Below are 12,367 nucleotides of genomic sequence, written 5' to 3' on the forward strand. Positions count from 1 at the left end.
CAGAAAGAAAATGGCCATGGAGTATCTTAGACAAGTAGGAGAGAAATAGACATTTATATTAATCTAACAAATTTTTATGGAGTTAAGGTGGGATATAGAGCTTGTTCAATTATCAGTGGAGAGGATAATCATGAGCAGAGAACCATTCATCACACCTATCTTACCACAGGATTAATTTTCTTCTGTAGTGAATATAAATGGTCCTGAAAAAAAGAATTTCGATAGAACTGGTATGAGCCCCGTATCTGGCCAGAAAATTGGCTGACTGGTGGTAAACAGTGCATAATGATAGATTTCTGAAGCATCAAATTGTCAGATGTAGCTAAAAAAGATAGCAGATGAATCTGTCTTAAGATTGTTCTTATTTAATATCACCTTTAGTGATCAGGAAGAAGGCATGAGAAGCGTATTAGTTAAATAGGCAGATGGTGCTGCCTTGGAAGCAAATCAAACTTTAGAGATGACAGAAATATTGCAAAAGATCTGTAGAAGTCAGGAAACGGGATGGGGGACAAAACCAGAAACATTTTGAATTAGTGGAGATTAAAGCACTGAGGGGAAAATGTCCCAAAGCACCGACAATGTAATGGACACACTGATGGACATGGAGCAGTGACAGCAAGAAGAGATGGCTTTTAAACATTACAGCTCTTTGGAGCAAATGATGTTGAGTTATGTGTGATCATGTAAAATGTAAGTAATGTCCTCTGTTATGTACATTTTTCCTACAAAATATCACTGCCATCATCATCTTCTAAGAGCACTTTGTATCTCTCTCAGCCCTAGATGAAGAACTAAGGCTGTTTACTGTATTTGCAGCCAAAGTCAGGGCCAGCCTGAAGCCCCACTAATTAGCATTGCTAATTATAGAGATTATATAGATTGGCACGTGGCCAGGTCTAACCCTGCTTGGTAAAAACAATGAGTTAATTTTGGGTGAGATGTCTGTGCACGCCCATGTGAGCTGCATCAGGCCTTGTGCTGTAGTGAACACACAGCTCGCCAGAGTTGTTGGTGGATACACAAAACACTCAACAACTATCCTTTCTTTAAGTGCAGAGATTTAAAATCTCAAGAGCTGAAAGGAATGCTAATTAATTCACTCAAACACTTGCAGCTACAGCCTTGGAAGTAGCTGATGGACATCCTGACAATCTCTGCTCCTATCATTATTCTAATAGTACTAGTCTATTTATGTATATGAGCCACACATACTCTGAACAGCATATGTGCTTTCTTCTCAGCTAGTCTGGATTAGGATGCAGGTCTTTTTGAGGCATCACTGTGATGCAGTGTTGCTCCTGTATTCTCCCAATCCAGAGCAGTTTCCTCCATGTGCTGCTCATGGCACTGCAGCATTCCTGACAGCCAGGTCTGGCAGCACTTTCCATTGTGCTCCACCCTGGCAGGGTGCCCTCAACAGCTCCATTTTCCTCACAAAATATTAATATTTGGGAAATCAACAGACATATTACACATTTGAATTAAGATTTTGAAGTTGTTATTGTAAAATTTATGGAGCTACTCATGTTTCTAACCTGGCTGATAAGGCATTTAGGATACACATGCAAATGCAAGATGGGCAGAGTAAAAGGGATGACCACCTGGGATGCACATCCCACAAGAGAGCGTGTAGAAGCAAGTGCACAATGGCCTCCCAGTGTCCAGGGTGAGGAAACTTTAAAATGTACAGACTCAAGGCACAGGAAAACAAACCAGAAATTAGATACCTGTCTGGGTGGTTTTGTGAGTTTGTGACATGAAGACTATGTTGACCAGTTAAGCATTCACTCAGGGTTACTCTTCTGCAGATTAAAAAGGTTGGCAGTAAAGGCATTTTTAACTCAGCCTCATGATCTTTTCAGTTAATAGGGAAGAAGCTTAGCTAGGAAAGCAATTGCAAGGACTATACTAGGAATGACTAATAGATGGATGTAACTGTGGTACAATATTGTGAATGGAAAAATACCAAAGATTTCTTAAGTGCTGGAAAGCTTCCTGTGTGTTCCTTTAGACACATATATTGACTGTATCCAAAATATTTTTGTGTCTGAGAATGAATGCGTTTTGTATATGAGGCAGTACTAAAAGTCATACTCCAATTCCCAGTTGAAAAATAAAAGGTACAAAAATTTCCCATTAAAGGCATCTACTCAAGACAACAATGAAAGAGGGTTTGTTTGTATGAAACCTCCCAATAGAGTGTCAATTGCATTTAGTTATGGGAAACCTAAATAAAACATATATCAAATATAAATAAATACAAATCAAGTTCTTAATCAGGGAGTTGATACAGCAGTTTCCATCCCCTGCAATCAGCTCTGTAATTGCCTCACCTGGAGCTGAAACGTCTTCTCTCCAGAGAGGAGGACTGTTGTCTTTTCAAAAGATGATAATGCATTTGATAGATTATGATTCAGAAAGGCATGGTAGATTTTTTTAGTTTTCTTGCATGGCATATTACAGAAATTTTAGTGAAATAAGTTAATCCCTTAGAACTGTCCTTGAACGCAGGAAAAAAAACAAGTGTTAGGTGAATTGCGAGCAAACTACAAGTGTTCTTTGGTCTTATGCAAGAGCAATGTCCCGTTCTGGTGGAACATACCTGCACTATCACCTGTCACCCTAACCCTGATGTCAGAGAGCAAACTATGTATTGCTATAGAGGATCTGTGGTTCTACTTGCTATGGGAGAAGGAGCCACTTGGGAGAGACATTCAGTCACCGCCTCAGTGGCAAGAATGTCACCGGTCTTATTGTATCTCCCAGAGGGAAATCGACTTCTGTGTATCTCACTTGTGTGGTAGTAATAAGAGGAAACAAGGGTCTCCTGCATCTTTTTCTTCTGTCATCATTTATTATGAAGTTAATTTCATAAAGTATCTCCTAGGACTGGGCTTGTTAATTACAAACAGAGGAGTTCATCATCCCCTCAAATCTTGCACGTTTGAGGGGATGAAGCAATAACTTAAATTGTCAAAACATCTTCCTGGAGGACATATACTTCCACCACCCAAACTAGCTATGAATCCCTGTTAAACATCAAGTGTATTTACTGATATATGCTGTTAGGGTACGGTACACATGTCTTTCTAAAAGGATATCCTAGAATATTTTCCATTATCTGTGATACATACTTTCACGGTCTTAGTGAAATCCTGCTGCCTGAATAGGTATTAATTTTAGTTTTGCTGCTGTCATCAGTGTCCTACATATGACTCGTGTCACGGTGATCAGGACGGACAGAGTTCTCAAAGAAGGTGGAACAGAGATCTTCTGCAGCAACTCTGGCAAGAAAGCAATGAAGCACGGCAAGAGGAGAAGCTCTAGCATGAGGCAGGAACACAAATCTTTCCCAAATTGAACTGCCCAGATGAAATACCAAGTCCCCATGCATAGGAACATCAGTCACTTTATCTTGGCAGAGTAAATACATTGTGTACCAGGACTCCACTTCTGACAGCTCCTCAGTGCAGATGGAACCAATAATTGCTCTGATAACAGATTCACTAAGATGGAAAGGTATGTGTGGGGAAAAGCCATGCACATTTTTGAGGTGCATGGCCAATTTAGTAACTTTCAAACTGTTTTACTAAATGTAAACGGCATTCCTGATGTTAAATGCAGCTCACTAAACACTAAATATAGTCATCAAGCATGGAAAATTGCTAAACAAACTGTAAGACTCTCTACTTGGCAAGCTTTTGCTTGTAGCTTAATATTTAGTAGCAAAGCTAATATTTCTAATTTTTACCTGATACATCTTCCAAAAAGAATATGCAAATTATCTACTGATTCACTGCATAGATAGTTATACTCACTCCTAATTTCATATAGGAGTGTGTCTATATGTCTAGAAGGACGCATGTGAATTCACATGCCTGTTCACACACGTGTAAAGATATACCTTAAAATGTTAAAACCAAAATGGCTAATTCAGACAAAATAAAAGCATTTCCACAGTGAGTCAAACTGTTTCTAGTGTCTGTGCATACTATGTATAGTTAAAATAGAGAATAAGTAATTATAAGCTTCAGATGGGCCCAGCTACTTGCAGGAGTACAGGTAGCAAAGAAATCAAATATTCAAGTAATTATTTCTCAATACTCCAAAATGAGCTGTCTAAAGGTATTTAGAGTGATAGAAATAAGCAACCTGGATATGCATTCTGTTTCCTAATGAGAAATTCAGTGAGGCTATTATATTTAGTTACAGAAGACTTTGAAAAAAAAACAACTCTGAGGTAGGAAGTAGTGGCATTTGACCTTGTCCTTATGCACCCAGGGCAGTGGCAGTGATGATGGGAGCCGTGGTCACAACCCCACTCACATAGGACTCATGCAGAAGGAGTCAGTTACAATTGCCCTTGCTCACAGCATGTGCAGAGTGCACCAGTGGCTGCATGAAGCTCCCAGAATCAATCTGTTTTCCTTCTTAGTGCCCTTTGGACCTTCCATTTTAAGCTAACTTTTTTGTTCACAATTTAATATCAGATCATCCTCAGTCAGCAAAGGCAATACCTCTTTATCCAAGAATGAATAGAGCTACATAGCCTACGTGAAGCAACATAGGAAGCCTAGTTTGTTATGGACATGTGTCTTCTAGATTCCCCAATGTCTAACAAGATGTAAATGCCAAATTAAACTTTTTATTACGTTGGTGTTTTTTGTAGATTGTTTGATGTCTGGTAGGAGTTGAAATGGCAGCTTCTCTCTGCTAATAGCATCTCTTTACTCTCTCTGACAACCTACTTTCAAAAGACTTGTAAGAACTCAATGTATTTAAGAATTTTCCCAGCTGTCAAATTTGCTTTAAGTTGGACAGCAAGATCAAAAGTCATTAAGGGAGGACAGGCAAAGAAATGAACAGGCATATGCATACACATACAAACCACTATGCAGGAAAAAAATTCATTAAGCCTCTGTTGAAACAAAAATACTTTGGCATGTTTCAGATGACTGGAGGTTTATCAGTCTGTATGAGGAATAAGGAACAAGAACAGATGAATACTATATAAATAAAGATCTTATTTTCCCACATTTATGAAGATCAAAGGAGGAAAAAATTGAATAAAGTGACATAACTGTCATCGGAGAATTTAATGATCATAGAATTGTCTCAGAAGCTAACAAGAAAATGTACACAGATAAGGCACTAATCTGAATTTAAATCCTTCTCACACTGTCAGATATCAGTTAAAGCTTGTAAAAGACTCCACCTCCTCTGTCAATCATTTTGTTTACAGAATGACTGCCGTTGAGTTTGCTGTAACAGTAATGTCTTGTGAGAAGAGGTTATTGGCTGATAGACAAATCACCAAAATGGATGAGAGAAATATATTTTTTCTATTTTTCTCTAAATCTGAGAGTACTGCCAGGTATCAAATTATCTGTCAGCATAATGATGAAGATCATTAGCACATGCATATTTTTTCATTGTATTAGGATGCATTAACCAGAAAAAGAAGGCACAGGTAGAGGAGAGGTTCTTTCTGTAATTGGCCACTCGTTGTACTGCCACATTGCATATTACTTTACAAGGCAGAAACAGCTACTGCCTGGAAGTAAGAACATGATCCAGACCTTTACTTGCCTACAGAGAGGAGTCTCTTGCTGATGATTGCTAATTGCAGCTCAGTAAACCTAATGGATAGTCAATCATTCTGCTGCAAGATGGAAAAGTGCATTGTGCATTAATAAAGTAACTTAATTTCACCATTCTGCATTTGCCACACTGCTTGCTTTGATCTCCGCTAAATTGGATCATTACCTTGTTAAACTGAAACCAACTAATTTTCTCAATTGTCTTTTATGAACAGAAGGAAATCATCCTGCTGCCATGGAGAACTATGAACATGATAAACATGAAAAATTAAAATCCAGCTTGTCTTAATGCCCTTGTGCCCTGCTGTTTGTGAATGCTACAGTAATGACTGATTAATGACATGCCAAAGATGGATGACCGGAACAATCAACCTGACAAATGCCTCTCAAGGAGACGAACTGGGGAGAGATGGGAATATGCTTTTCTCATCAGACCCTCACTTCTATGGGAAGGAGCGTGCAACACATTGTTCTCACAGGAGGGGGGTATGTAATAATAGGATTATAACATTATTTGACCAGGGGATGGTGTGTCCTAAAACCCCATCAGAATACCTTGCTTCAGGCAGACTTCTTCACAGCAGGAACCTGAAGGATAGAAGATACTTTGCTGAATACCCCCTGCGCCTTGCATCCTTGGAGGCCTTTAGATTCCATGACCTGAGATTTTAACAGAAGCAATACAGGAGGGGACACTCCTGTTACAGGAAAATAAGTGGGATCTAGTAAGATTTTCAGTCAGAAAAGTTCCTAGCTGCCATTTAAAACCAAGACCGAAATGGTGTGACAGTGGATCAGGAAGAAGCCATCTTCTCTAATTTAAACAGTAAAAAGTAAATCCACTTCCCTGCCTCTGCCCACACGGCCTGAACTCTCACTTCTTAAGAACTTGGCTGATTCTTCACTCTTGGGGGAAGCAGGACTTGTTTTACTGTATTTACTCACACCCATGTTGAGCCAACCGTTTAGCAACACCATGCCTCATTGCCTGGATGTGTCCTTCCTTTTGAATAATAAGCCTCTGTTGGAAAAGCTGGGCTTGTGAGATTTATTTCAGATTACTGCTGCTTGTTGGACAGCAGCTTGCTGACTAGTGTTCCCCAGAGTTTGCGGCGTCTCAGAATGTCTGTCTCTGATACCTCACCGGCTGGCTGGGAAACGTTAGATGCTCCACTAAGTATGACAGCGGCTCTCTGCAGAGCTGCTGGGGAGAGGCTGGGAGGTCGACAGCAGAACTGCTCTGCCCACTGCGCTGCCTTCAGAGGATTTGCAAACAGCAGGGGAGAACAGCCCATGTCTTCTGCTCACTGCCTGGAACAGATTAATTCACAAAATTTCTCCAGGCTTGCACTTTACCTACATAGTCACTGCTGCAAATCTAAAATCACTGGGATTCAGCACATAAGAACATTCCTTGCAGGTAGCAGGAACCCCAGTGATCGATCACCCTGGAGGGGGCTTGAGTCTGCCTCCTTGAGACAGAACAGGTACATCCCAGTTGCTTGATTTTAGAGGGTTTTTAACTCAGAGAACTGAGCTGTCAGTGTACCAGGTCATCTGCCACCCTGGAGACTCCAGGAGGACACTTTTACCTCTGTAACCCTGCCAGGTCTTTAATGGGCATGGAGGAACTCCTTTACTGGGGCACCCTAGCTTTCTGTAACCATGCACATGTTACAGTCATTATCTTAGGGTGCAGAAATGTGTGTAGCACAGGGGCTGAGACATGGTGTCCAGGGCACACCTGGGGCAGAGATTCTGCTGAAGGTATGTGGAGAAAAATTTGCTGGGGGCAATAAATCCGGACAACAGAACGTTCTGGCCCTAGTTCAAAACACAGATGAAGGAAAAATAACTACTATATCCTTAATATGCAGCTTTATAGAAGCTTGAGCAAAGACTGGATGCACTGCTAGGTCCTGTGTCCTCACAGTCTGATGTCATATCTCTATCTGAAGGGTTATCAGCTCTTGATTTTGTGAATTTGTCTGCAAGTAATCAGATTTTGGTTACAGCTGGAGTCTGACTTGCATGCCTGCCAGGAGCTGTGGCCTCTAGATAATTTGGTTCTATCTGGATAAAAAAAGCCTCTCCAAGTGGCTGTTTCCATCCCATGAGGGTAAGCAACCAGTCAAGGCTACTCAGGAGGCAAACTGAGCTCTCAGCAAGCTTTACATCCAGGAATGCCCTGTGCCTTTTGCCTTTTCCATCCCTTCTTGTGTTGAGAGGCATAGTGACATCATCACTTCATTGTTTATTGGCCACAGGCCTTCTGTGTGTCTGTCAAATATGACCAAGACAAAATGAGGATAGATCCGCAGAGCTAGGCAAATATATGGCCTTCCAGATTTCTCCACTCTCTTCCTCCTGTGAGGTTGTTGATGCGGGAGCTCACTTGTCCTTGCTGCTGGGACTTCTTCAATCATTTTCCAAGAGCACTGGGACATCTATTTTTGTTTACTCCTTGCAGTCACTGTGGTAGGATGAAGGCAGAGTCCCCAACATTGTCCTTGGTAACCCTGCTTTACAGGTGTCATCTAAGAATGGACAGCAAAGGCAAATACATTTTCTCTGCTGAGACACGCTCCTGCAACTCCCAGCGTGCTCAGGGCAGTGGTACGAATTAATCAAAGCACAGTTGCTTGATTCTGTACACAGATTCATTCTGTTGTTGGGCAGAGAGTTTCAATGCCTCTGTTTTGCTTGAGCGCATTCACAGCATATCCTTCCAAGAGGACTCTAAGTGGATCCTGTGTATTTACTTCAGATTCACTAAAGCTAACTTAAGCAACTGTCTCCATTGCATTGTGATATACTAGGTAATAAACAGCTGAAACAATTGATTAAATGCCACAGCAAAGCCATTTATAGAATGCATACCACAAAGCAGCAGAGACACATCCTACTACAAAATATTCTCTACAAGTGGTTTCCTTCCAAGGCTTTCTCCAAACACAAGAGGACAGTCAGGTGAAAGAAATGCCCCTCGCTGCTCAGAGGGAAGGCTTTGGAAGCTGGCTCTGCTGGAAAGCAATCAGAGGGACACCACAGGGCTTTCAGAAGAATGAAAGAGAAAGGAGATTCCTCCTGAGGGGCTTTTGAGCTTTGTAAAGCTACTTCTGAATCTCACCACAGTGGGAGCCTGGTCTAAATGTCCCAGAAAAGACTTCAGGACAGGGGGAGGAACACAGATCTGCCAGTTGGATTATGACTTTGGATATTCTTCTCTTTGAGGTCAAATCCACAAGCATCTGAAAAGTGTTGGTTCTCCTGTTCTGTTCTTAAGCTTTTAGTCTTGCTATGCCACTGAAACCCCATGAAGAGTTCAGTGAACAAAGCCCTGCAGACAAGGGTGACTTCAGCCAATAAAGGGCTCCAAGGACAGTTTGGAGATAAGGTCTTAAATTAGGCATTAAAAAAAGTGAATTTGCTCTCTCCAACTTCAAAGAAATCATCTAGGTCCCATGCCCAAACCTTCCCCACTTTCTTGTCATATTAACCCAGTCCAGGGACACTTCTACTATCACAACTTGGATTTCATATTTGTAGAAAAATCAGAGTTTCTAGGGGCCATAGCAGCATGAACACACAGCTCCATGGCCACTATCGCCTCCCTTTTCTAAGAGCATGTCTCATGCTGGTAGCGCACAAGGAGATGTCTACAGACCCCTCAGACTCATTAATCTCCACCTTCTCATTCTGCCTGAGCTCAGGCAATGTGTTCTCCTTCCCTGCTCTAACAGTTCAACATTGCATAATAATTCCCTTTGCCCATCTCTGTGGATACGAGCAAGCATTCCTGCTTCGGGGAAATGAGGAGCCTATCGGTTAAGAGACAAAGATATTGCATTCTGTTTTTATTAGCAATAGAGTGGGTGAGCTTGTGGGTGGATAAGAGATTGAGTATAAATGATGGAAAAAGCTGAAAACAAAGTAGTTTTGACTGCTTCTCAGAGTTTCCTGATCTGAAAGGTCAAAGGCTGAAAATTGTTTTCCAGTAGGTTAGAAACACCGCGATTATTTTCCTCTGCCAATAGTTTCTTCTATTTATTGAAATTATTTTTCATCTACTGAGTGGCCTGCCCAAAACCCATATGCCTTCTTTAGCTGCAGTAGTATTAGCCTGGTAGACAACACAGAGTCAAAAAGACTCATTATAATTTAGGGGAAACAAGCTTTATAATAATAATAATTTGGGGGTTTAATTAGCAAAATTTTATTTTGGAGAGAAGGAAGGACCAAAATAGTAAATTGGAAAAAAAAAGGAGGGATGCATGGAAACATAAGCTGAAAACCAGGGACAATCTCACACATCCAGATGTCCAGAAAAACACCAGTAAATGTGTTAGGCAAATAAAAGCACGTTCCTTTTTTTTAAAAAAAAAAACAAACCTTTGAAACAAAAAAAAAACCCTGAGCTGCTCTTTTTAGAGAGTGGGTGGAATTTTGCTCTTTGCAGGTTCAGCCCTGGCAAAATAATTAATCAGCAAATAAGAAATAGGACTGAAATATATCCATTTCTTAAAGGCTCTTTCTTGAGGTATGGTCAATCCCTTGTTAGCTCAGGTCAGAAGGATCTGCTGCATCAATTTATAGGCACCCATCTCAGTATTTCTCAAACAGTGAACAGCACTGTGAAAGGCTAAAATACATAGTTCCACCTTGTTTTGGTTTAGGAGCAATTAAAGCCCTAATTCTGCATGTTGCCAACTGACTTCCATAGGAAGCACCTCATTGGGAAATCAATAGCTGTTTTGTAGGTTACTTTGTTCATTTTTAGCTGCTTGAATCGTACCATGAGCAAAAACCTCATATAGTATAACTTTATACTAGAGTATACTAGACATAGATTGTGCTATTACATATAGGAGCTATTGACTTCAAGTCTTCATGTCACCCTGGAAAGTGGTAGGGACTTTCTTACTAGTGGATGAAACAGAGCATGCTCATGGCTGCATGTGCCTAATCTGTCTTTCTAGTGAAAATGAGAGATGGGAAGGATTGACTTTTTTGGTATGGTACAAGATCTTTTCTTATTTTATTTGGAGCAGTTTTCTTGTCCTCAAGAAAAAAATGGTTGAAATCAATGATGGTCTGGCTCGAGCCTGAACGCTTGACTATTTTGAAATTCCTTTCCTTAGAGAGGTGTTTTTCTGAGAGAATCAGTAAAAGACATCATATTTAATTTTTTTTTCAATGAAGATTGTCCTTGTGAATTTGCAAGTGTTACCTTAGCTAACTTTGTTGCTTCCTCCACCCTCCTGATTTTGTGGGTTGCAAATGAGAGCAAATATTATTCAGCAATGCTTTGCTTAAGGTGCTAAAGCTCAGACTATTAGGCAGCTTGCTGTAAAAGATCCAAAGAGTAGACATATGACTCCCCCTTGTGAGTTATGGTCTGGAAAAAAAAAGATTGCTTAATAGCCTGGTACTTGTGTACATCAGACTCTTCCCTTCAGGAGAATCACTAAAGGAGGCAAGAAATGTTTTGTTTTCATTTTGCGATCTAATCAGAATCCTACCCATTATCAAATAAAAGGCCTATTCAGTAATGCATTAATTGCGCTATTTTGAAGTAAAAAGAGCAAGATTAATCATCTAACGAACTTAAAGTCCAAAAGGGGAAGAAATGTCACTTTCTGCATGAGGACCAAAACCACAAAGAAGATGAGGTTGACTCTGGGAGACGTGTCCTTCCCTTGGGCTCCTGCTGGCAGGCAGCTCTGGTGAGCGCAGTGTCATTCAGGGAACACCATGTGCCCATCACATTTTGTCACCATCCCTCCAGTAGTTTAAAGCACCTCAGTTCCACTTCAGTTCAAAAGAGTATATGCTCAGCTGTTCCTGTGAGACAGTGTAGTGCAATAACACCTCATTGTGATCTTAAATATTCACATGTTTTAAATAGTTTTTAGTCTTTGTAGTCCAATGAAACATGAATTCTCCTTTGCAGAGTAGCTCAACTTTACCAGCACAGAGGTCAAGTTTCCACTTGCCTGCCTGCACACCCATCTGCTTTCCTATTTCCCCAGCCCGTAACAAGCCTGAGGCACTTCCTGAGGTGCTGGAAAACACCAAATCAGAGGAAACAGGCAGTTTAAACCAAATTCTCTGCCTTCTGCATGAATATGCTGACTCTTGAGTTACAATCTAGTAGAATAGTCACACCTCCTACTCTGTGAAAAGCAAGTCACAACCCAGGACGTTCCAGCTCCAGAGAATGTCAGGATTCAATGTGTCTCCTCTCAGCCACCTCCACACAATGCCCTGCTCAGCCTTACTTGATCCTTAAGGTCGTTACTCTCACCAGACCCTATACCAAGAGTATGGGCTTGCACGAGGACTGAGACATTTTCCACGGAGGCACGGAAATCCCTCCAGACCTTGGGGACCTTGGTGCCAGCTGCTCAGGTTGGTTGTGGGAGGTTGTCTACAGCCAGAGACAGATAAAAGTGGGTAATCTGCAAGAGCATTTGGAAATGTTGTGTCAGGTGCAGCCCAATGGTGAATTTAAGAAGCAGGTTTTGGATGAACATAATGAGATGCTTGACAGGTAATTTTTGTTCTATGTTGTGCTATTTCTGCAGTGGCAACTGTCACTGTGAAAACTACCAAGTTTGTTACCATGACATTTGTAATAATTACATCCCACTCTCTGCAGTGAAATGGGGCAGAAATATTGATTGAAATTCTCAGCTTTCATGGGGCTTGGGCCAGTGACAACTCATTTTTAATTTTCAGAGCCTTGGGAGGGAAAAATGCAC

The sequence above is a fragment of the Streptopelia decaocto genome (genome assembly GCF_964273445.1).
Source record: "Streptopelia decaocto genome assembly, chromosome: 12".
NCBI classification, from domain to species: Eukaryota; Metazoa; Chordata; class Aves; order Columbiformes; family Columbidae; genus Streptopelia; species Streptopelia decaocto.